General features: G+C 36.8%; 1 long non-coding RNA gene across 3 annotated transcripts; it reads left to right on the forward strand.

The window, feature by feature from the left end:
- Positions 1-907: 907 nt before the first annotated feature.
- Positions 908-19,542, forward strand: LOC122144316. Of its 3 annotated transcripts, XR_006159652.1 has the most exons (4): positions 908-1,085; positions 1,186-1,414; positions 1,991-2,065; positions 18,563-19,542. It is a non-coding gene; the product is annotated as an uncharacterized LOC122144316 (long non-coding RNA). The 3 variants fall into 3 exon arrangements; XR_006159650.1 differs by having other exon boundaries at positions 908-1,414; XR_006159651.1 differs by lacking the exon at positions 18,563-19,542 and adding an exon at positions 7,599-9,882 and having other exon boundaries at positions 908-1,414.
- Positions 19,543-24,527: the final 4,985 nt, after the last annotated feature.

The following is a 24,527-nucleotide window of genomic DNA, read 5'->3' on the forward strand; positions in this document are numbered from 1 at the left end:
AAGTTTCAATTTGGTCAAATTACTCAATAAAACATTCTTTCAGAAGTCTACCCAAATGAATTTTAACATGTTCAACTCAGCCTTACAGGACATACTTGTCTAGTGTTCTTCTTATACTCAGCATTGAAATGTCTTTCCTTCTTTCATTGGGTCATCTTGCAAGTCTTTGGCTGTACATTGCAGGTTTTTCTCAGTTGCTCTGATCAAATTAATTTTGATATAGTGCTTTTTCTTCAAAACCCTCAAAGGTTTTAACATACTTTAAGCTAAAGAATACGGCTGCCAGCTGCGTCTCTGATCTTTTAATGTCTTGGAAGTCTTCAAGTAGCCTTAGACTGGTATTAAAATTAATCTCTATAGCTTTTGAGAGAGCTCTTCTGACTTTGCCATGTTTGCTGCTCAACTTCAGCACATGCATGACCTAAGTTTCTGAATGTGTAACAGCTCAAGCTAAATCTGATCATTTCTTCTTCTTCTTGTTTTTTTTTTTTATTTTATTTATTTATTTATTTATTTTTTCTAGAGACTTAATTGTGTTTTAGGACAGTTTTGTTCCCCACCTTACAAACAAGTGACTTAAAAACAGCAAAGTTGAGTAGGGGTTGAATAATTATGAAATAACTGTTTTATTAAAAAATGTATTATCACTTTTAATATGCCAGTAAACAGTTATAGGTGCAATTGATTATAAAATCATGGATCTTCAGAAAAGCTAAAGTTGTTCTTGTTGTGTTCTTTCTTTGATTTATTGTATATATTTATATTATTATTTTTTTTTTTACACTATTCAAACAGCAGTTCCTCACACTCCAGTCCAGTAGGTGGCAGAAATGCACATCATGTTGGTTTACCAACCACCGTAAAATGGAAAAGCAGGTGTACTTCAACACAGGTCAGCAAGGTGAATATCCAGGAACAGGACTGAGCATCCTTGCTGTTTTTACAGGAACAGCTCCCACAAAAAACCTGAAGATAAGTGTTTTGATCAGTGATGGTTTATGGATGAAATTTAACAGCTTTTAAGCTTACAAGCGCAGGTCATTCAGGATTAGGCCACATCATCCAGGATATTTCTTTGTTCATTTGTGTGTGTCTTTCTGCCACTTCACCTCAGCATACCTGACTTAGATTGTGGGGGGAAAACAATGCACTATTTCAAGCCTCCTCTCTTCCTCCTCCTTCTAGGCCAGGCATCACCTAATGCTGACCTTTCAAAAGAGGAAGCCCATTTAGTGAAAGCTCACACAATGTCGGGAAAGTGAAAGTTTCGGTTGTGCAAAAAGAAGAAGTTTACTGGCCTCTTACTGGAAAAGACCCCCTAACTCCACCTAGACTTCAGTTCCACATATTTGGCAAACAATAGAAAGCCTCAGCAAGCTGTGTTTACACCACCAGAAGGGAAATAAGAGGCGAGGTTAGAAATGTCATAGTGGGATGACACAGAATGAGTGAATTCACTTGTTATTGCCAACAGTTTATAACATCATTTGGGCTGCGCTCAATGTTCTGTTGTATTTGGCTGTGCTTAAACTCTTCCATTCAGTCCATTTCCTGCTAAGATTTTGTTCCACAACAGTTGACATTGATTCATTTGACAGACACTTACAATTTAAATTGGTTTGTGGTGCATAGAAGGTGTACAATATACAGTACTTTTTTCTATAAGCAGTATGTGCTCTTTGAATCAAACCCTTGGTGTTGCTAGCATAGTTTTGTTAATATAATATGCATATATGTTTTATGTTCACAAAGAAAGAGATGGCATGGTATTTTGATTCATGTGTTTTCGTAATGTTATTTGGTTTAATTTTTAATTCTTTAGCCCTAAATGAATATTCTGTCATTATTTACTCACCCTTGTGTAAGTTAAGAGCGAAAAGTAACATTTTTGGTTTATTCTTCACACAAAGCTGCCGCGAGACTTGAAATACAGCACATGAGACATGAACAACATTTATATTGTTCTTATGCTGTTTCTTTGTCCTTTTAGGAACTCAGCAGATCCTTCAAAAAATCTTCTCTTCACAAAGAAAATAACAGCACATGTATTTGGAAGAACATGACGGTGAGTAAATATTGCTGTTTGTTTATTTTTATTTATGAGCTATCCCTTTTGCATTATTTATTGTGTTAATGAAAATGTATGCCGCTAAAAAAAAAAAAAAAAAAAATGTTATTATATCAGCATTTTATTACATAATTAAAACATAAATTTAAAGATAAATGAATCAATTTAATGATAAAAATAATTGATTTTCAAATAATTTAAATTAAATTTGCACAAAAATCTTAAAATATACAGAAATTTATGCCTAAAACAAGGAAATTATGAAAATAAACTTGTGTTCTCTGTGTTGGATTTATCTGAAAACAAGACTAACGTAAATATACAGTGTCTTGTTCTAAGGATGTTGGGGTATTTTAAGACAAAAATACTGATTAAGAAGAAATGTGTTTTTATTTCAGTGATTTAGCTTTTTAGTTTTACTGTGGTACTGTAGCAGGTATTGCCAGCAGGGAGCGCTGTATGACAGCTAAAACACATCTTATGATACCACTAATAAAGAAGCTTGGCCTTTAAATTTACACAAGGTTCCTGGCTCTAACAATAATTCCCTTAGTCCAATTATTACTCATCTCATTTTAAGTCTTGTGAGCGCATGGAATTTCCGTTCAGTGTCAGTAACCTTTTCCGAACATTTCATGTTTTTCTAGTAATGTTTATGTCTGTCCTCCCTCGCTCTGCTGTACAACATGATCTGCGGCCCCTGTTGTTTTTAGATAGTGTAATATCCCTTTGCTGACACACGACAGATTCTGTGGAATTACCCAGGAATTTTGCTTCCTATCCAGTAGAGTGTGTTTGTTCCGAGAACTACTTGAAAGTGTTTTCTTTTGTGGAATTTATGGAGATTTTGGGCATCTGGGATGATGGACCATTGACCATATTTGGGAAATTCACTATTATGCACAAGGCTGTCTGCTTCGGTCTAGCATGTTGTATTTTTTTGTATTGATTGTTTCATCCTGTAGTAAAGGGCTGAAATGCTCTTGTGATGCTAGACTGGAGTAAATGGTTCCCATGGTAACAGAGGAGTCTGGCTGCCACCCAGACCCTGCGCTGTGCTGGAACAGACAGAGCATTCTGGGATATAATACATCAGAACTACCACCATCACCTTACCTAACCCTGCCTCCCACACACACGTTTAAGAGTGCAGAGCCGCTTGCATAACTGTATCAATGTGTTATATTTGGAAATAGTATCCATCACCATTCAATAGTATCCATCACCATTCAAGCATTTTATAATCACTACAGTTATTTTAAAGCAGTGATTTTCAACGGGTTTTGCTTCAAGATGCAAATCAGATTCTAAATTTGAAATCATATGGTTACTAGAATTGTTTATTGTACAAATTAAAAACACTTTATACTAATATGGCTTACAAGCTTGTCTTTATCATTTGAAATTTTAATTTCTTAAAGTCTCTTGAATTTTAAAGGTTTCATGATTTTGGCTGCAAAAAATACATCAAAAACGTAATATTTTGAATTATTATTATTAACATTTTTTTTTAAAATATATTTTAGAATGTAAATTATTGCTGTGCAAAACTGCAGTTTTCAGCATCATTACTCCAGTAACGGTACTCCAGTGTCACAAGATGCTTCAGAAATCATTTTAATATGCTTATTTGCTGCTCAAGAAACATTTCTTATTATTATCAATGTTGAAAACATCTTGTGCTTCTTAATATTTTTTGTGGAAACTGACACTTTTTTTTTGAGGATTCTTTGATAAATAGAAAGTTAAACGGAACAGCGTTTATTTAAAATAATTTTTAAAACTTTACCATTTAAAAACTTTACTGTCACTTTTGATCAATTTAATGCAACCTTGAGAAAAAAAAAAATCTTCCTGACCCCAAAATTTTTAAAAATTGTGTATACAATAGCTAATTTTGGATATTCAATTGTAATTTATTTATTAATGCGTACTTTACCAGGACAATTTAATAATGATGTTAAATGAAATTTTTGTTTAATGTAAAATGATTTTATTTTTTCATACAGTAATTTGTAATGTTGTGATGCCCAAATTCACTTGTTGCAATTAAAATTATTAAAATTCTCAGTATCAACCACAATTTTAATATAAGTGTATTCCTAAAGCACAATTATATGGTTAGTTGCATTTTATGATTCACGCTTAATATTATTTTCCTTGCTGGCTGCAACCTGCCATATAAGAAACACTGCTTAATAGCATTATCTCCATGGATCTTCAGGCAGTTATTGGTGATGCAGTATGATGTTTAGCCCACATGACCGCTGTAGTTAGTCATCATAAACCGGGGGATGATTCAATGACCAACAAGTACTATAATCATTCTGTGATCATCACATGAACAAAACACTCTGTAATTTGGAAAAAAACAAGCTGTTTGTTGCCAGTGATTTTAAGCATGTTATTCCCATTGAGGAAGTTCTGAGAAACAGGCCCAGCTGTTCCTCAGCTGATGGATAGATGGCGTTGTAGAGCGAATGAATCTGTGCCTCCTTGGCAAACCAACACCGTGCAGGTCGTGTGAATCTGGCTCCATCTCAAAACGCTCTGAATTTAGTCATTCAGTGTGTAGCTACAAAGATTTTTTTGTTTTATTTGTTCCGTCCTGAAAAGGACGCCGGTGAGAAGGAAGTGGATCTTTAATCCTTGCATTGTTTCATTTTAGTATTGTTTATAACATTTCCACTTTACCTAATAAGGCCTTGTTTCCTGTGCTGCAAAATAATGACAAAAGCACATCTTGCAATTAATAAATCAGATGATGTTGCTAAAAAGAACATTATTTTATGTATTTGGTGTAATGAAATGTGTTTATGCGGTTTAAGGTTCAAAAAACATAATGTACATTATTTTTCACATAATGTACATTATTGTTTCTCCTCTGGCCCCACCTTTCTCAAACACATTGTTTTTTTTACAAAGCTCATCAGTCTGAAAAGCGAGGTGTGCTCTGATTGGCCAGCTATCTAGTGCTTTGTGATTGGCCAAATACCTCAAGCTTGTGACGGAAATGTTACACCCCTTGCCATACTGTGATGCATGTCCCGGTCAGAACACCGGCGCGGCAAGACAAAAACAATAAAACCCATTACAAACGAGCCATTTGTTGCATCCAGTGGGGAAATAATTAGGGATTATAATGACTCATACTGTGTTTTTACGCATTGCGTTGCATCGCGCCGCGTAAACATAAAACTATTTATGCATTTGTGATCAGAGAAACGACAAACAACAAGCACTATTCCACACCACCGGTTCTCAATTACAGTCCTCGCGGCCCCCTCTCTGCATATTTTGCATGTCTCTCTTTGTTAACACACCTGATTCAGATAATCAGCTCATCACGCTTCAGAAACTCTCAAGTGGTCAAACTTCACATTGCTTTCATATGCAATTTACCACATCCCTTTTTTACGATCATTCTGGTAGCACGTGAAGGCAGCATTAGTGAAAACAGGCAGAGACAATAGCTATGTTTCCATCCAATGTTAAGAATTAAATATTATGCACAAAATTGGAATATCGCATAAAACATTTGCGAATAAAATATTTTTTTTGTATACAGTAAATTACAAGCTTTAGATTGCGCAAACGAAATTCGGTCATGTTATCTTATTTTTGGAGCCTGCTGTTTTTGAACGCAGTTCTGGTAATTAATTATAACGAAGCACTTTGACAAGATAAAAAATAATTTTAAAAAATGAGTGGGTGGATTTTTACCATTATAGGCTGGTTGTTTTTACACACTGCGGCCACACAACTGTGTTCAAACACCTTATAAAAGTGAGTTTTGCGTAATAGGCCCCCTATTGTCCCATAGAATTGTCTTCCTTTTAATTAATGAGGCCTTGCCATGGTTAAGGCTAGAAGCGATACAACTAAAACTACTGGGCATGCGCACATCAATATAGCATAATTTTTGTCAAACTGTACAACAATAATTACTTTTTTTTTGCATTATGGTAAGGGGTAGGTCTAGGATTGGGGTAGGTGTAGATGTTAATAAAACGCAATATAATATGTAGAAAACTTATCAGTCCAGGGATTCAGTAAGCCAATGCATTCAAACAATCAGTCCAAAACCATTGGTGTTGTGAAGAAAACCAGGCAGATTATGAGCCCTCATGCATTGCACTGTGGGAAATACAGACTGCATGGCCAGGTGATACACAAACCCCATTTCTTTGTGTATATAGACATACATAGATGTATGTATATACATCTATACATGCATTCTCTGTGTTTTTATATATATATATATAATATATATATATATATATATATATAGATATATTATATATATTATTTATTTGTTTATAGATATATATATATATATATATATATATATATATATATATATATATATATATATAATATATATATATATATATATAGAAACTTAGTCACCCAGGCTTGCCCTGATTGGCCTGACAGGGGGCGCTACAGTGATCAAAAGTACGAAATCACTCATAAATCCTAAACTGCTCATTGTAGTCTCTTAAATCATGAGAATCATTGGCTCAAGATGAACAAAACACTCAAAACCAAACAAACAAAAAAAAATGTTTTGCAAACTAATCCTAGCTTTTTCGCCTGGTCAGAACCAAACCAGAGCAGAAAGATTCTCTGGAGAGAGAATATCAATAACTAGCAAAAAAAAAAATAGTTGAATTCCTGATTCACTCATGCAAAGGGACTCCGAAACATTTGAAAGAGGTGGGGCCACTTTTCCTAAAATGGCGATAAACATGTATGTATTTCTATGGCAAATTCCGTGTGATTGTTGAAAATGCTTTTCTTTCATGGGAAATTATTTGCAACATCATGAAATTAGTTAATCGCATGTGCTATATGACTTTAAAGTGCGTCAAATTCTGACACAAAAGAGAATAAATTGTTAAATAAGCAATTTATTCTCTTTTCAAGAAATTAAAATGGAATTTAAAAGTTATTCACAATGAATTTTGGTTGTTGCACAAAAAAAAGTTAGCAACAGCAACTAAGGTTGGCAGAGCTTAACAAAGGGTCAATTGACTATTGTCTCAGAGTATAGCACAGTTAGCTGGTCATTTTTGCAAAATAAACCCAGTTCAGGATGATCGGAACACAGAAGCATATAATAAATTGAAAAATGACGGTTCGTTTCAAGATCTTATTAAATCCACCCTCCTCCATTTTCTTTAATCTAGCAATGATTCTTCATGACGTATTTGTTCTTAATGGAAAAGCGTCTTAAAGACAAACATGGATTGAGGAAGACAAAAAGCTACAGGAGGTGCTCTGTAACCTATTGGTTCCAGGAACGTTCTCTCTGAACTCTTTCTGTGACCCCAATTTCATCCTATGTCCATGGTCTCTTTGGATGCCCCAGTCACCCGTAATTGGTTTTGACGGGTCTATGTTTTGCAGTGTGTGTGAACACGCTGTATTTGGTGTACCATGTCCATGAGGTTCATGGGAAGAAGCTAGCAAAGCCCTGCCCAAATCTAAACTTCCCCCTCCTCTTGTCTCCTCCTCTCCAATCCAGATCCATTGGCTGGGATCTCTGTGGTGGAATGCTGCTGGGACCCCCTTCTAACCTCCCCCCAACCCTCCCCTTGAGTTCACCCATCCACCCATTAGGAATTCCAGCAGGGCATTGTGGGTGGGATGAATGGGGTCAGAGCCAAGGAAACAAAGTAGGAAGTATTCACAAGAGTTTAGCCTTTGTTTATGACTGCTTGGTTTTTAATTTTATCCAAAACTTGGACAAGTGCTCTGACCACTGTTTCAAATGCTGCTTATAATATTGGTCTATCTATCTATCTCTATCTCCATCCATCCATCCATCTGTCCGTCTATCTCTCTATCATTCTGTCTAACATTGTTTGTCTGTCTGTCTAAATGTGACAACGGTCTAAAAACGGCCACATGTTAAAGTGCTGGTTATTTATGATGACTATGATTTCTGACTGTTTTGCAGCTCAAATTTATTTGGTTAAGACTTAGGGTTAGATCTCCCATCCTGACCTGCTGAAAACTGTGTAAAGCCTTTCTAACACCAGCTAGACTGACCAACTAAGACCAGCAAACCAGCTAAGTATAAAGCGAAAGTTTAGAGAGAATTGGTTGCGTTGCTATCTACTAGTACTACTATATATTATTTGAGAAAGAGCATGCCTGCTATGTTACGGCCTCTTTAATTGTGATATTAACCACAGAGACCTAGCTCTAAAGACCCACTGTAGTAGTGCACGCATCTTGAAAATACAACATTAATTTATTTCTACAAATCATTTTAGCCATATTTAAATCCATTCCTAAATTAGTTTTCCTTTAATAAAACAGTTTAAGGGAGTTTACTGGCTCCACTGTCCTTCTGGGGGCATCGAGTTCAACTGATGCAAAGCATCTGTACATTCTAATGAAAAAAAAACTGTCTTTCATTTATTGTTTGCTGTATTTGTGCAAGTGAATGAGCGTGGACTGGTTGGTGTATTTTGGTCTCACACTGAGTCTGTGGGTTGCGTTCTGTGTGTGGCGCGGGACCCCCGCTCCTCAGGAGGCTTTTGTGTGGGCCTCCAAAGAGGCCAAGTTCACAGAGACACAAAAGCGGGGAAGAAAACCGAAGGGAGTGGGGTGACAGGGGACAGCTATCAAAGGATATCAGCACATTCTTACAGCCGCTGCTCGCTAATGCATTGTGATTTGAATAGCGGAGCGGGTGAATGAAATGAAGACTTGTAAAGAAGATGAGAAACTGAATTTGATAATGCATGTCAGGCCTTGTGGAATTCCAGATGCTTTTGAAATAACTGAATGGGGAATTGGTTCTGTGAAATCATGAGATATAAAGATCATACGCTTTGTTTGGTTTTAAGAAACATGGTGCTTCTGAGTTGTTAGAAAGGCTGCAAAATCATAAATGTGCTGTAAATATATTTCATCCATATATGACAAGTGTATTAGGAGATAAAGTGCTCTCTTTTCAAACTCAATCAGCTCTTTTTCTCTGCTTTTCTTCGGAGACAGACATGTATCTCTCTCTTATTCTGTTTGGGAGTGGGTGAAGAGAGCAAGAGGGGCCCTAAATTAAATAAACATCACAGCCCTGATTGCTTCATCTCTGCTTTCCAAGAAAACCAGACATCCAGGCTGAGAATAAACTCTATTTGCATTGTCTCTTCCGGCCGTGGACCTCTAAGTGTCTTTTATTGAATCTGGTCTCATTAGAGAGCTGGACCAGCAGAGATGATGCTGCTGTAGACAGCACTCAGCTATAGCACTTATATCCAGAGAGATATATATGAACACTACACTGTGTTTTGGACCCGTAATGGATTCCTCCCCACTCTTGAGTTGCTACAAACTCTGTTGTTTACAGCGCTGATCTTGCGGGCTCATTAATTACGGATGAGATGGTGGTGTCGTGCATCCTGATTTAGTCATAATGACTAAGTTATTTTCATTGTGATGGAAAGAGAGATCTGCCTTGTGATCTCTCTGCTCTGTTAATGGCTTGCATTGCTACTACAATAGCAAAATGTATAATTATCCCTCTGATTAGCATATAACGAACACATTCCCATAATTGTACCTTAGTAACCAGTTAGCAGAAAATGCTGTAGTTAGTTTACGTGATAAAACTGTGTATAAATAAAATATGACAACGATTTTGAGAGCTTCTTACATGGTTTGAAGAAGATCTAATATTAATTAGAATGCTTGAAACTATGGTTACCATGATCACTTTTTGGAGAGGTTAGTACAATAGCACATTTGTTGATTTAAGTTAAACTGTGGAATGAAGGTTTTGACAAAATATGGGCTAGAGTGTCCAAAGAAAGATACTAATTTCTGATATTTCTTAACCATATTGTTACTGGAAAGAATGTAACTGGAAAGAATGTCAGCTAAACTTGGCATCTAATAAGGACAAATATGCTTAGTTTCAGCCTCCAAACAGCAAAAAGACCTTGAGTTCTGAAGGAGGCCAAACCGCCTGCCAGCATTGTCTGTCTCCATGCAGCGAAAGGGAGCAGAGCATGATGGGAGGTGGGATGGTGGAGAGGTGTGGTTCTCACCGGCTTCACTCTCTGAGAATTCCCGCCAACACCCCTGAACACACACTCACTCTTCAATGCTGTTTCCCAGTCATTGCCCTTCAATACATACTTGCGGAATGAAGGGGGTCACGATGAGAGCCAGGCCACAGGAGTGTATTGGTCAGATTGTGTGTATGAAAAAAACTAAATTATATAAAAACAAAATTATATATATATGTGTGTGTGTGTAAATTATATAAGTGTCAAAAATATATGTACTGTATGTACTGACCACCCAGAATAACTTAAAATGTACTAGAACCATCCAGAATTCCCTAACAACTCCATATAGATCTAAAACACCCAAGCAAGCACCTAGAACACCCTAAAAGAGCCATAGAAACATCCAGAATACCTTAGTAACACCCTAGAAACCATGTAGAACACCTGAGCAACCACCTACATTGCATTAAAAATGTCATAGAACAATCCAGAATACCCTAGAAACTATCTAGAACACCCTAAAAAGCCCTAGGACAACATAGAATACCTTAGTAACACCTTCGAAACCATCCCGAACACCTGAGCAAGCACTAAGAACACCTTAAATATGTCCTTGAACCATCCAGAATTCCCTAACAACTCCATAGAAACCATCTAGAACACCTCAGCAACCACCTAGAACCACCCAGAATACCCTAGCAATGCCATGGCAACCATCTTTAGCACCTTTTGCATTGTGCGAGTTGATTTGCATGTATTTCTGGTTTGCTTTGTAACACCAGTTTTCTTTGAAGTATGTTGGAGTAATAAATACCCTAATATATTAATACAGCAATTGTTCGGCGCCATTGTACACATCAACATAGAATGGTATAACAGAATTACCACATCATTTTTTTTTTTTTTTGGTTTGAGAGAAGAAATATACTAACAAACATGAGCAATGGTCTTAATCTGTTATCTTCAATCATAATCTGTAATCTGCCTTTGCAGTCCAGTGTTACACAGGAGATGTTTTCTAGAACCTTTTCCATTCTCCTCATTATATAGGCTTATCTGAGTTCCCAAATGCCTCTTCCTCAGCAGCTATCCTATTTGTGGAGTCAGATCTTTTGAAGAACGCTCTTAAAAAGCCCATTTAAAGGTCTGAGCAGCATATTGTTCGGCGAGAGATCAGAGAGTGAAGCTCAAAAGACAGAGGAAGAAAGAGAGTGAGCGTTTGGGGTCATACATCACTTAACTGGTCACATTAACTTGTAACAATGTGTATCTGAAGTGCTTAACCCATAGTGGACGGCCACTGGCTCCCTTCACAATAGTTTAAATCAGCGCAGGACAATGCCAGGGTCTCACAGAGGGCAGGAGATGGGCCGGGAATGAGAGCGTGGCTGCTACCTCTTCCTTTCTCTCCCAGTCTTCACATGCGATCTCCTTTATGGTCCCCTGTGGGGATACTTCCATGCATCACTGCACAATATCTTCCCTCATTATTTTTCAATTCCACAATTTATCACTTTCTACTCTTTAATGAGCTTCTTGTTGGTGCCCCAGTAATTCAAGACATTCACATTTTTTGAATCCCGGTAAATTGACTTTAATGAAACCTATTTATTGCTTCACTTCCATGGCACATTCTTTAACGTAATACATATTAGTATTTAATTGGGCACATTAAAGAAAAAAAAGTAGTTCATTCAGTTTTAATGGAATGTTTTAAGAGTGAATTGATGCCATCGGTCACATGACTCATATTTCAATGACTTAATATTACATTTATTCTCATTACAGCATACCAGTATGAAAATACCAAATACCAGTGTTTGATCTATCTATCTGTTCTCTAAACCATTTTATTTATTTATTTATTTTGAAGACAAGGAATATTTTGCTGAAGTTAAGACTTTTTTCCCACTTTTTGGAGCCTGACTGCTTCATTCAATTTTATGGACAAAAAATTTAAACATCAGCATTTGTTCCACAAAAGAAGTCGTCATAGAAGTCGTTTATAAGGTCATAAAAGAAAGTAAATAAGGACATGCTTGTCATATTGTCATATAAAACAATTCGTTTGATTAAGCACCCTGACATAACCTACTGAACATAACTAGCATAAAAGTGACATTTAACTATGTAAATGTCAATGAGTAACGCAGACACTTCTGCAAACATCTGCAAATTCTAAATGGATTCATACGTTACTTATGAAACGATAATTTTAACAATATATAGCCATAAAATTATGCATTGTAAAGCTATATTTCATGGTCATAAAATATTTTTAACCATAACTCACAGTTTACCCAGTTGACTAGCATTTACTGGAGCATTTTCGCATTAGTTTAGCGTCAAAGTTACTGTCATTTTTCCAGTCCTCGTGTATTATGTTTTGTGACAATGGCAAAAATGCATGTTTGTTTAATCTATTTTTTTTTTCTTGAGGCACCCTCACACCCTTTGCGTGTGTGCTCATAATGAGAACACTTTTGCTCCTTGTCCCCATGCACTTCCCAAACCTGATCCCAGAGCAATAATGAGCTTCTGTGTGTGTGTGTGTGTGTGTGTGTCTTTAGGGGGAAGGGATCCTGTTCCTGTTATTGTTAACTGCAGTCGTCCCCATTGAACCCTTTAGCTCAGTCCATATCAGTCATGTTTTTGAGGTTTAGTCTTCAGAAATGTTTCTGAGGCTCTGAATCTGAATACATCCTTCATTAAAGGCTATGCATTTAAAGGTTGCGGTTTGTCTTGGGATTTCCACCAAACTGTCAGCGGGCCGCCCCGATGTCAAAAATCATGTCACAGGGGACTCGTGAAAATAGATCTAATCTCCTATTTCATATCAGCGCCATGCAGAAATGCCCTAGTTCGAAACGGAGATCTGTGTGGCATGTGATTTCCTTCACAATTAGAGCAGTGTTGTAGATTATCAGAGTTTGACTAATGAGAAATCCTCACATGGGAATGTCGCTGTTGAACATATGAGAGAACAGAGCAGCTGCTAAACAACACACACGTTGCAATCACATGCATGCGATCTGTTGTGAGTAAGTGAGTGTGTTTGACAGGCTGCAGGGTATCACCGCTTACACATGTGCCGTATCATCCCGTGGGAAGTGGGCGGTCATGTGCTCTAGAGGAAAAGGCCTTCAGTTGTGATTCAAAGGAATCAGAGAAAGGCCAAGAAAGGGTTTAGAAAAGACCTGCGGGCTACAGTATTCATAGCTTCACCCTCATCAATATACCATTTCCCTCATGCTTAACCTTTACTAAATAAGCCATGTGACATGTGCACTAGTGCATGTGAGCTTGTGTGCGTAAGTGTGTATAAAAGTGTGGGCGGATTTAGAAAGTTTGCTGTCGCATAACAGATTAAATACATCATGACAAACGGTCTGTTTATTGATGATTACATAGGCTTTGCTCCAATACTTGCCTGTGTAAATGGCCTTTCAAGGCTTCTAAGACGCTACTGATGCAAAAGACTAATCAAATATGGCAAAAATTATTTGCTTCATCATTATTTGTGTCTTGTTTTCCATTAAAATATTTAGGTAACACTTTAGTATAGAGACCAATTCTCACAATGAACTAGTTGCTTATTAGCATGCCTATTATCAACATATTGGCTGTTTATTAGTACTTACTGTATAAAGCACATATTCTGAATGACCATATTCTACAGTACATCCCCCTACATGATAACTAAATTTAACAACTACCTTACTAACTATTAATAAGCAGCAAAGTAGGAGTTTGAGACTAACGTCGTAGTATATTTATATTTATATTTTTTAAGACAAATTTGTGTAGAGTATTGTATAAGATTTTACGACTTGAATATAGCTTGACAATGGCTTGAATTAAGTTTATATTTTAACAAAATTTAGTTTAACAAAAAGTAATGACTGAAGCAATGACAGTTCTAAATCAGGAAAAAATCTGTAATATCTGAATCCGTTTTGTTCCTCTAGTAATAATACATTTTTAGGATGTAACGGTACACGTATTCATAGCAAATATTTTCGGTATGGGTCTTTCGGTTAGGTACACGTGTACCAAACAAATCATTCAATTTTTTCAGGAAATTCAGACAATAAATGCTGTTTTGGCGCTCTTTGATATGGCAAGACAGATCGCTGTTTAAACACATCAGTTCTAACAGCAGTGCAGAGCACGAGTGGGCGCATATGATGTTGCTAAAATAAAATGATTTGTGTAATGCAATGTGTTTATGCAGTTTAAGGTTCAAAAAACACATTATTTTCCACATAATTTACATTATTGTTGCTCCTCTATGCCCCACCTTTCTGAAACGCATAGATTTTTACAAAGTAAAGTGTGAGCTGATTGGCCAGCTATCCAGTGCATTGTGATTGGCCGAATTCCTCAAGAGTGTGACGGAAATGTTATGCCCCTTACCATACTGTGACGCCGTGTCCCGGCATGACAAGACAAAAACAATAAAACCCATTATAAACGAGGCATTTGTTGCATTCAGTGGGGACATAATTACTGATTATAATGACTTAGACTGTCTTTTTACGCGTTGTGTATCGTGCTGCGTAAACATAAAACCCTTTCTGCATTTGTGATTGAAGAAACGACAAACATCAAGTGCTACTCTAGACTGCTCAAAACTCGCGTTTGAATCAAGTGTGTCCTCAAAGTGAAGTCCTCAAAAGTGAAGGCATCACGTCTCGATCGCCCCCCAGGTGGCTAGTCCCAGTATAGGTCAAAAACCCCACCCTTTCCATGTAATCTAATGGGACGTGATACAAACTAAATAATTAAATTTCACTTCAAATATTTTGTTTTCAAACATGGTTTTTGTCATTTGATGTAGATTTTATCACGCTGATGTAAGTTAGGGTGTTTGTTTTTAAAATAAGTTTGGTTTTAGTTAGTTATGTGATGCTATAAAAACGGGAGTGTGACGTCATGATTGACAGCTGAGACTGACAGCTTCTCTGAGCGAACTGAGGCGCCAATTGACTTTTTCGTGATCTTCAGGATGAGATTGGAGTTGTATTTACCTTATTTTAACACAAGCCTCTTATATGGACCAGTCAGGCTAATTTAAAAAAGGGTCAAGGGCGTGTGTTTGCGATTGACTCATGAAGTGTGGGTGGGACGCGGCTCCACTCTGCTCTCTACTGTGCAGACTCTGGTCCTGAGTTCGCTACTGCGCAGACTTTGGTCCCAAATAAGCGCAATATGGCCGCGCCCTATTGGGACAATGGTGGCTTCACTTTTCTTCAGTGGAAGTGAATGAAGGTGGGCCGGCCATCTATTTTTACAGTCTATGGTTTGAATCATCAGTGGCAAATTCTTTAAATATGAAAACGTACTTACAGGCTGTGAGTCAGAAGTGCCAGACTGTCCTTGCAAAGTTGGAATTGCCCCACTTTATAGAAACAGCCACCATCATTGTAGGCTACTCTCCCAGGAAACAGTCCTCGTCCTCCATAAAATGCACTGGACACATCTGAATATTTGGCTTGAACTGTTCCGGAACAGTGCTGTAAATACAACTTAACCACTGATTTCTAGTTGTGTCCTCTTTTGGAAGGCCAAACAAAGTAGTTTTGCTTTCAACAACGAAACACACAGCATCTCCACAACATGGCGGCGGCGTCAACAGCGAGAATAAAAGTTACACCTTCTTTCTTTGCGTGAATATTTGGGCAGCATTATGCAAATCTTCCCACATTGTGACGTGGACATGTGGGGGCGTGTTAGAATGAGCCGTTTAAGGTAGGGCTGATTGACTCTTAACTTTTATTAAGAATATCTCTTTGGATTTGAGACTTTAGTCTTTGCAACTTTACAGATCTTCTTTAGCACCAAGAGCTTGTAACACTCCAAAGAGAAAGGAAAAATTGAAATCACATCATATTACCCCTTTAATTTATTTAAATGGTTAACAATATTGTCCACACAGCTGACACCTTTACCTGTTGTAGTTTGTTCAAGTTGTGCCCAAAATAGACACTGCTTTTCTGCACTTTTCTGCACTTTCACTTCGCACGTCTCCATTATTTTTGATCTCTTACATTGCACAACTGGAGGTGCTTTTAGCAGGTGTGCTGTCAGCGTTGTCATTCAGTAGAGATGAGGACTGTTCCAAAATCTTTTTTTCCACTAAAACTTTGATGCGCATCGTCTCAGTTTATTATGTCAACATAACATAAGAAGATTACAAAACAATGAAGAAAAAATGCAAATTTTTAAGTCATAACATGTAAATTTATATAGTCGCCAGTGGCGACAGCAAAAATTTGCAAATTAATATTTTGGTCACAGTCTTGGAGCCCTGCACTATGTAAATACAACTAGAAATTGTATAATTTAGAAGTTAATTTAAAAACTGCATTATGAAATTAACATGTTTGCAAACTAGTGTTTGAGTGTTGATTTATTATAGTTAAAAATAAATAGTTATTGAATTTCGGCTCTTTTGTTAATTGTAACCTTATAGTAATGTAAATGGGCTCTCTATAGATCTCTATATGTAGATTTTTATTTAATTGTACTTGAATATATTTAAAGGAAAAGCAATTTGTTCAGTAAAACATTATTTAATTAAAAAAAAAATATATATATTATCTTTTTCCTCCTGCTGTACCGAAACCATACCGAACCGTGACATCAAAAACGAAATATATGTAACGAATCGTCATGTTTGTGTACCGTTACAAAATAAAAATACTATTTGTATAAGAGCAATAAGGTACGAGAGGCGTGCTGTATCGTGAATAAATCATGGCCGAAGGGCGTTGTTAGGCACGATGTGAAAGATGATTTTCTCTCTCATCTTGTTTCTACATTAGTCATACACTATTGCACAACCAGGAAGCGACATCAATTTAACATTTGTCCCCTCCAGCATCATTGCCCTGTGACCTACTCTAGCTCTCTTTCTGTCACTTAACACCTGTTCATCTTCCCAGGATGCTTTGCTCCTCTTCACTTTTTGGTGTCTGACACACTTCCACCTGCTTGGGCCTGTCGTACTCGATAAAACAATACAGATTTGTTAGCCCACACCTGCACCGCTCCACCTGTTCAGAGTCCACCATGACTAAACCTCACTGACTTATCAGTTTCACAACTGTCATGACAAGTCATGGGCCACAAAATGCCTCTTTAAACGGCTATAAAAGTCTGTTTTCTGTCTATGAGCTGCTCATCTTTACTCTTATCTGCAGCATAGGGTTGGTTCAGGCTGTGAAGGCCAGGGATCCATCATCGGCCGTGTCATTAATCCTAATTAGGTTACAGATGATGGCATGGCACTAGACCTGAAGTCTGTTATATTGAGCAGGAAATTTACAGCACGTCTGATCGCAGGTGTAACGCACAGTAGCAGCTGGATGAAGCGGGACTGCTTAATGCATTAATGCTCATCCGGGAGGGGCGATGAGGGGTAATTATCTCTGACAGAAGCTCCTTGTGTTGTTATGGGCAGTATAATAAAGGTTATTTCTAATACGAGTGTCAAGAGAGTTATAGATTTAAACCCCAATGAAGGGTTTTTAACTCATAAATGAATATTCTGTCATTATTTTTCACCTTCAATTTGTTGAAAATCTATATGACTGACTTTTCTCTATGAAAAAAAAAAGATGAGGAATATTTATGGTATTTAATGTAAAACGATATGGATGGATGTTGTCCATCTTGTAAAGTCAAAGGACAGAAATTAGCTTAAACGTTTAAAGCACATTAATGGTCATCAAGTTTTGTTAAAAAGAATGGCAAAAATTTCACTTCCAGAGTCATATGTGTTTGGAACAACAAGGGTGAGTAAATGATAGACTAAACCTTTTATAATTATACTTAATAGTGACAGTATTAGTGTTGTTAGTGTTAACTAAAACTGACCAAGCTGAAACAGAATATTACATTAAAATTTAAAATGAGAATTAGAAATGTTCCCTTTGCAACTAACTGAAATGAAGTGTCTCAGTGGTAGAGCATTGCGTTAGCAGCACAAAAGGTTGTGGGTTCATTTTCCCATAATTAATGTCTGCGGTTATGACTTGATAAATATCTTAAAGAGTAACTAAAATTAGATTTGAAAAAAAAAATAATAATAATCTGAAAATATAAAATAGAAGATAATTCAAAATATTAATAAACACTATAATAGTATATAAATAGTTCAACATCACACTATACAGTATGACCACAAAAAACACAGAAATTTTTTTTTTTCAATATAGTCTTTGAAACTGTATTTTACAGTACAGTGTAAATTACATTACTGTGTTTCTCCATCTTTTCGGCACAAAAACAACTTCAAAACCGATCAAAACAAAAAACTGCTTTTAGTATGAATAAGATGCACAGCGAGAGCTTCAAAACCGGTTATCACTAAAAATTATGCCTCATCATACGGTCATGCATTTTATATTTCATCCTTTTCAACAGGTCCTGATATTTACATTTGGCTCTTCTGGCACAGCTGTAAATGTTTTGGCAGCTGTGTTCTGTGATTACAGGAGCAGAGGCTACGGTGAATCCAAAGTGTCATGCTGGGAGATCAGGCAGGCCGCGGCTAATGAGAAACACTGTTCACGTGATCCGCAGGGGTGGCCCGTGCTGCGCCGGAGACACCCAGACAGGTGTTGGCAGTCACATTGCTATGGTAACTGAGAGATGACACCTTCGAATGTTTATCAGTACAGAATTAGCCTCATGCGGGCGCTAACAAACCTTTGGTTTGGGTACAGCGCCTCGACACAAATTAGATCGGAATGATCCGACCCGCCCTGCTGCCAGCAAAGCAGGAGAACATGCAGATGTTTACATTCCAGACCTTTGATTACATCTCATCTGAATATTTGCAGTACTATCAGTACTTGGTGGCACTGAAGTTCATGGTAATGTCACTCTGATAGCTGGTGGCAGCAGGACTGTCTTGTAGAATCACGTTAAAATGTAAAATGTTTGCTTATGCATTGAATGGTTAGTTAATTCAAAAATATTGATATTTATCATTATTTATGCACACTGATGTTGCTTCATACCCATATGCAGAAACATATTACAAGTCTTCTAAAGACATTTGCTAGCAATAATGAGAACCAGTGACATCAAACCTGTTACAACACATTTCAACGTACCATATTTGAAATGAATTTGACTTACGGAAGTTTATTTGAGAACTATGGGGAAGTTTGTCAGCAAAGTTTCATGACATTTTGAGAAGCAACAATGCATAATGATGTGTGCACACCAAAAGCAAAACAAATATTCGCATCACATTACTTGCTTTAGATCACTCGCGGGATGTTTTTCACATCACTTGCACTAATAAAAAACACAATGCTCTCTTCCATTTTCTGATACAACCAGATGTGTTAAACCAGACATGTCAGTAAACTCTTTGCTGATTCGCTTGTGTGACTATGCGTCATATGAATTTTCTGCTTGAGTTGAAAATCTCAGTCGCATCACCCGGGAGCAAATTCACGTCGAAACATTATGTTGCAGGTAAATATCATGAGCAAAAATCAGCAGCCTAAAGTACACTTACATGAGGAACTTGTATCTGTGGTTTTAAAAAAAAAGTACCATAACAAAAACTAGACTAACTAGTATAGATTTCATACATTATTAAAGACAAGTAAACATTCAGTTATAAAATAAGAACAAACAAATTATATATGAATGATGATGAAATGTGAAATATCACTGCATAGTTTTCTTTTTAGAAATGAAATATAGACTAATCCTCATCACAAAAGTTATTCAATCAAAATCAGTGAAAGATTTTTCTTTTGTTCTTTTTTTACATTAATGGCACAGACAGCAACAGGAGTAAGCTGCTGTCACTTTAAGACCTAATGCACAGATCAAATATATACGTTTACATATTTGGTCTATTTCTCTACTGTTTACTTTCATTTAAGACACTTTTGACATAATTTTGTTTGGATTTGTCCATTCAAACACTTGATGTCAACGAAAGAGAATAGAATTCAGTATTTAGTGTGTGTGTGTGTGTGTGTGTGTGTGTGAGTGTGTGTGTGTGTGGGAGCAAAATCACCTTGCACCTTGCACTAAATGGCGGAAACCGAATCGATAAGTGAACTCAAAATGTGCATGTTATCGAATCCACAATTCTTAGAAATTTTGAACCAGTATTAAAATGGAACCAACCCCTCTGGTCGACCAGCTATGGTGTTTTTATTAAGAGAGAAGCATATAAAAATATAAAATTTTTTTTACTGTATATCTCAAAGTATCTGTATTTTGGTTTCCTGAGTTTGCTGAGGTTCTTAGTGGGTCTGTAAAGGTTGAAAACCTTGCTTCAACACATATTTGATGTTTAATTTTGGATTTGCTGAACCTCTCTAGCTTCATGCTAACATTTTAGAAGCAGTTGACACTTGATAAGTAACCATATCCAGCCTTGACAAGGACTCTCTAAATCAGTATTTGCAAAAATAATCGCCATGTGACTCCAGCATTTCTGTCACAGCCCTTCTGTAATCATCCGACCTCACAATGAAATCATAGGATGGCCGGGAGTCACATGATCTTATCTAAGACAGAATACTTTGTGTGTCCCTCACGCCAAGTTCCCGATCTTCGCATTCCAGCGTCACATTCCCCCAGTCACAGGCTCGTGGTCCCTGATTTGAGTTGTTCTGGAGCACGGGCCCCCGGCGCGGAGGTCTAATGTCGGGCCTGGCGTAAGGCCATGTTCTCTTTGGCCATATAAGGATGCTTTCAGTTCTCTTGTTAGCTGTGTTATTCTTAGTCTGTTTTGAGTGTGAAATAATGACATCGCCTGGAAGACTTACCATGAATGGAGTTGGAAGCGATGTGGAAAACACTTTCCTGGTTTACACTTTGATATCGAGGAACTGAGCATCTGGTGCTGGTGGTGTTATTGTTATTGGAAATCCGTTGTGTTAGTCAGAACTGCATGTTTCTGATAAACATTAGACATGGGTGTTACTGCAACAAGTTGGCGTTTAAATGAGTCACATCTAGAGGAATTACGTTTATCTTTTGTGATATTCAGAACGTTGATTGTACTGTTAAAAGTCAACACAAATTTCGATTTGCAACCCATTTTACGTCTGTAAATTGATGCATTTCCAATTAAAACATTATATTTAATGAGACAAATGTTGAGACAGACTGTATGCTTGGTTGCTAAAACAATGCTAAAGTTTTTATACAATAGTCTGTTCAGCCAAAGTGACGTCACAGGAAAAAGAAAACTTGTATGAGAGGAAGAGTAGATTATTATATTTTGGTAAATGATTACAAAGACAAATCATTTTTTGATTTTGCAATAACATCCACTGATGAAATCTACAGTAAGATCAGAAACATGTATTAAGAAAGTAAATAGGGTAATTTTTTTCATTTTGTTGACTTAGGTTGGTAAGCGGCAAAAACAGCTTGTTCTGTATTTTAGCATATTTTAGGATGGCACAATTGTAGCAATGTATTACTGTCCATGTTTAAGCACCAACAATGCCTATTCGACTTTTTTTTCTTTTTTTTTTTAAAGCTGAGTCTTGATTATTATATTTAAAATAAATAGTAACTAAATTTAAATTTGGGCTCTGTTGGTAATTGTAACCTTATAGTAATGTCAAAGTGTTCCCTATAGTTTAGAGCATTTTTATTGTAATTAATTAAAAATGTAATTATAATTTAATTACTATAATTAATTTTAAAAAGAACAGTTTGTTTAGTAAAACACTGTTTAATAAAATATATATATTTTTTTTTCACCTGCTGTACTGCAACGCTGATGCGCTGTTTTTTTTTTTTCAAACCAAAGTGTGTGTAAGTGTAGATGAGGTGTTGCTGTGTCGGGGCTGATACAGAAGAGCATACACCACCTGCGTACTGCTAAGATTTGTCAAAATGGCACTACGCTGATTTGGAGAGACACAGAGGAGAGGAATTGTTGAATAAAGTCATTATTTTTGTTTTCTTCGTGTACAAAAAGTATGCTCGTCACTTCATAACGTTACGGTTAAATCACTGATGGCAAATGGACTATTCTGACGATGTTTTTCATACTTTCCTGGACCTTGACACTGTTATTTATTTGGCAGTCTATGGGACAGTCTCAAGCTTCCCGATTTTCATCCAAAATATCTTAAATTGTTTTCTGAAGAAGAACGAAGCTTTTATTGGTTTGGACAACATGGGGGTAAGTGATTAATGACAAAATTTTCATTTTGTGGTGGAGTATCCCTTTAAGAGGACAGGGTTTGGAGAGAAGCTATGTGGGTTTTTGTTTGCAAAATGTTCAAATTAATTACATTAAATTGCTTACAGCACCTCTAATTGCTTATAGTTTGAGCAATATTACATGTTTATTTAGGCTAAGGTTAACAGGTAAGATAGCTAGAGATGTGTGCATGCAGATTTATTCACAGGTTTCCTTACATTTATGTGTGGGAGTGTCAGATGAAGTGGACACTAGCTGTCTCAGCGATATAAGCGATTCTAAACATTTGCCCACTTCATCTTAACTGCTATCCATTTGTGAGGCAATTATCATGCCTTATTGTCACCTCTTTAACATGCTGAACATCAGTCACATCTGTTTGGAATAAACTCTATGATCCACTTTAGCATCGCAGAGATAATGTAAGATGTGTAATAGCATTTGTTTTAGACCAGCATGGATCATGTATAATTAAACAATCCTTTTTCTCTACCTAATTGCCCCCTTGTTTCCTTTCTGCATTCCTGTTTTTTCCATCCCTTCCCCCACCAAATGTCATCGCCAGCGCGGCTGCTGATATCGCAGGACAGGACGGTGTGATTGACAGTCCCACGTCAACCCAGCTCGCCATGGCAACACCTCCTGTCGCATTTGAATAATGAGTGTTCGATATGTCGGGATTAACAGCCCTAAATGTCATTCAGCATTTAAGGCTGCAGGAATTCCCTGCACTTGACAGCCGTCGCTGCTGGTGCTTTTCCACCGGGGCTAGCATGATCAAGTGTGAAATAGATGTTCTCTTCGAACCCATCGCCCCTCCAAACACACGCACTGCTCCCCTGAGAGTGTTTCCTGGCAGCTGTCATTACACTAAGGTGTAAGGTCTCCCTCTAAAGTGGACCACGCTGAGTAAGAGCGCAGTGGGCTGTAACACTAGCTAGTGCTCGCGGCTAACAGCTGTCGTGCCTAGGTCACCTTACACACAAACATAACTATACATAACTGAGAGAGGTCTACCGAATCACTCTGCTATTTTTAAAGCTGTGCGAACTTCATCCCACAAGGGATTTGAACTAATTTGACAAAAAAGGAGGCACATATAACCTGTGTGTGGGTTGGGGAGGTGGGTTCTCCCAGGGTTAAGCATTATTTAAGATTAATGAATTAAAATAATTCTTGTCCCTTAGAAATTAATGAATTTATTTATTTATTGGCCAGGTGCCTGAAAAATCCCTTGTCACCTACAACTGGTACTTTATGTATGTATTTCATTTTTGAATTTATTTTCCATTTTATTTTATTTTATTTTATTTTGTTATTTTTAATGATTTTATATTTGTCAGATGTTTGAAAAAAAAGTTTATTTTAAAATTAATTTTAAATTTTTTTTATTAAAAAATATTTTATTCATTTTTATTCTTTAATCTTTTATTTATTTTTCATTTTTGTTTCATTTGGAATTTTTTTTTTTCATTGTTTGATTTTTGTCAAGTAAACCCATTCTCCCCTACATATGGTAATTTATTTTTTTGTCTTTTTCGTTTTTTCATTTTTGTATTTTTATTTCTATTTTTATTTATATGATGCAAAAAAGAACATTATTTTGTGTATTTGGTTTAATGTGTTTATACAGTTTAAAGTTAAAATACAGATTATTTTCCACATACTGTACATTAGTGTTGCTCCTCTGTGCCCCGCCTTTCTGAAACGTATAATTTTTTACAAAGCTCATCGTTCTGAAAAGCGAGGTGTGCTCTGATTGGACAGCTATCCAGTGCATTGTGATTGGCCGAATACCTCAAGTGTGTGACGGAAATGTTACGCCCTTGCCATACTGTGATACCGTGTCCTGGTCAGAACACCGGCGCGACAAGACAAAAACAATAAAACTCATTACAAATGGGGACATAATTACTGATTATAATGACTTGTACTGTCTTTTTACAAGTTGTGTTGCAACGTGCTGCATAAACATAAAACCATGTCTGCATTTGTAATCGGAGAAACGATAAACAACAAGCGCTACTCTACACTGCTCAAAACCTGAGTTTGAGTGGCAAATTCGTTACATATTTAAACGTACTTACAGACTGCGAGTCAGAAGAGCCGGCATTGTAGTCTTCTCTCCCAGAATCAGGAAACAGTCGTCCATAAAATGCGTTGCACATATCTGAATATTTGGGTTGAACTGTTCTGGAACAGTGTTGTAAATACAACTTAA

This window comes from Cyprinus carpio, unplaced genomic scaffold (assembly GCF_018340385.1).
Source record: "Cyprinus carpio isolate SPL01 unplaced genomic scaffold, ASM1834038v1 S000006640, whole genome shotgun sequence".
Lineage (NCBI taxonomy): Eukaryota > Metazoa > Chordata > Actinopteri > Cypriniformes > Cyprinidae > Cyprinus > Cyprinus carpio.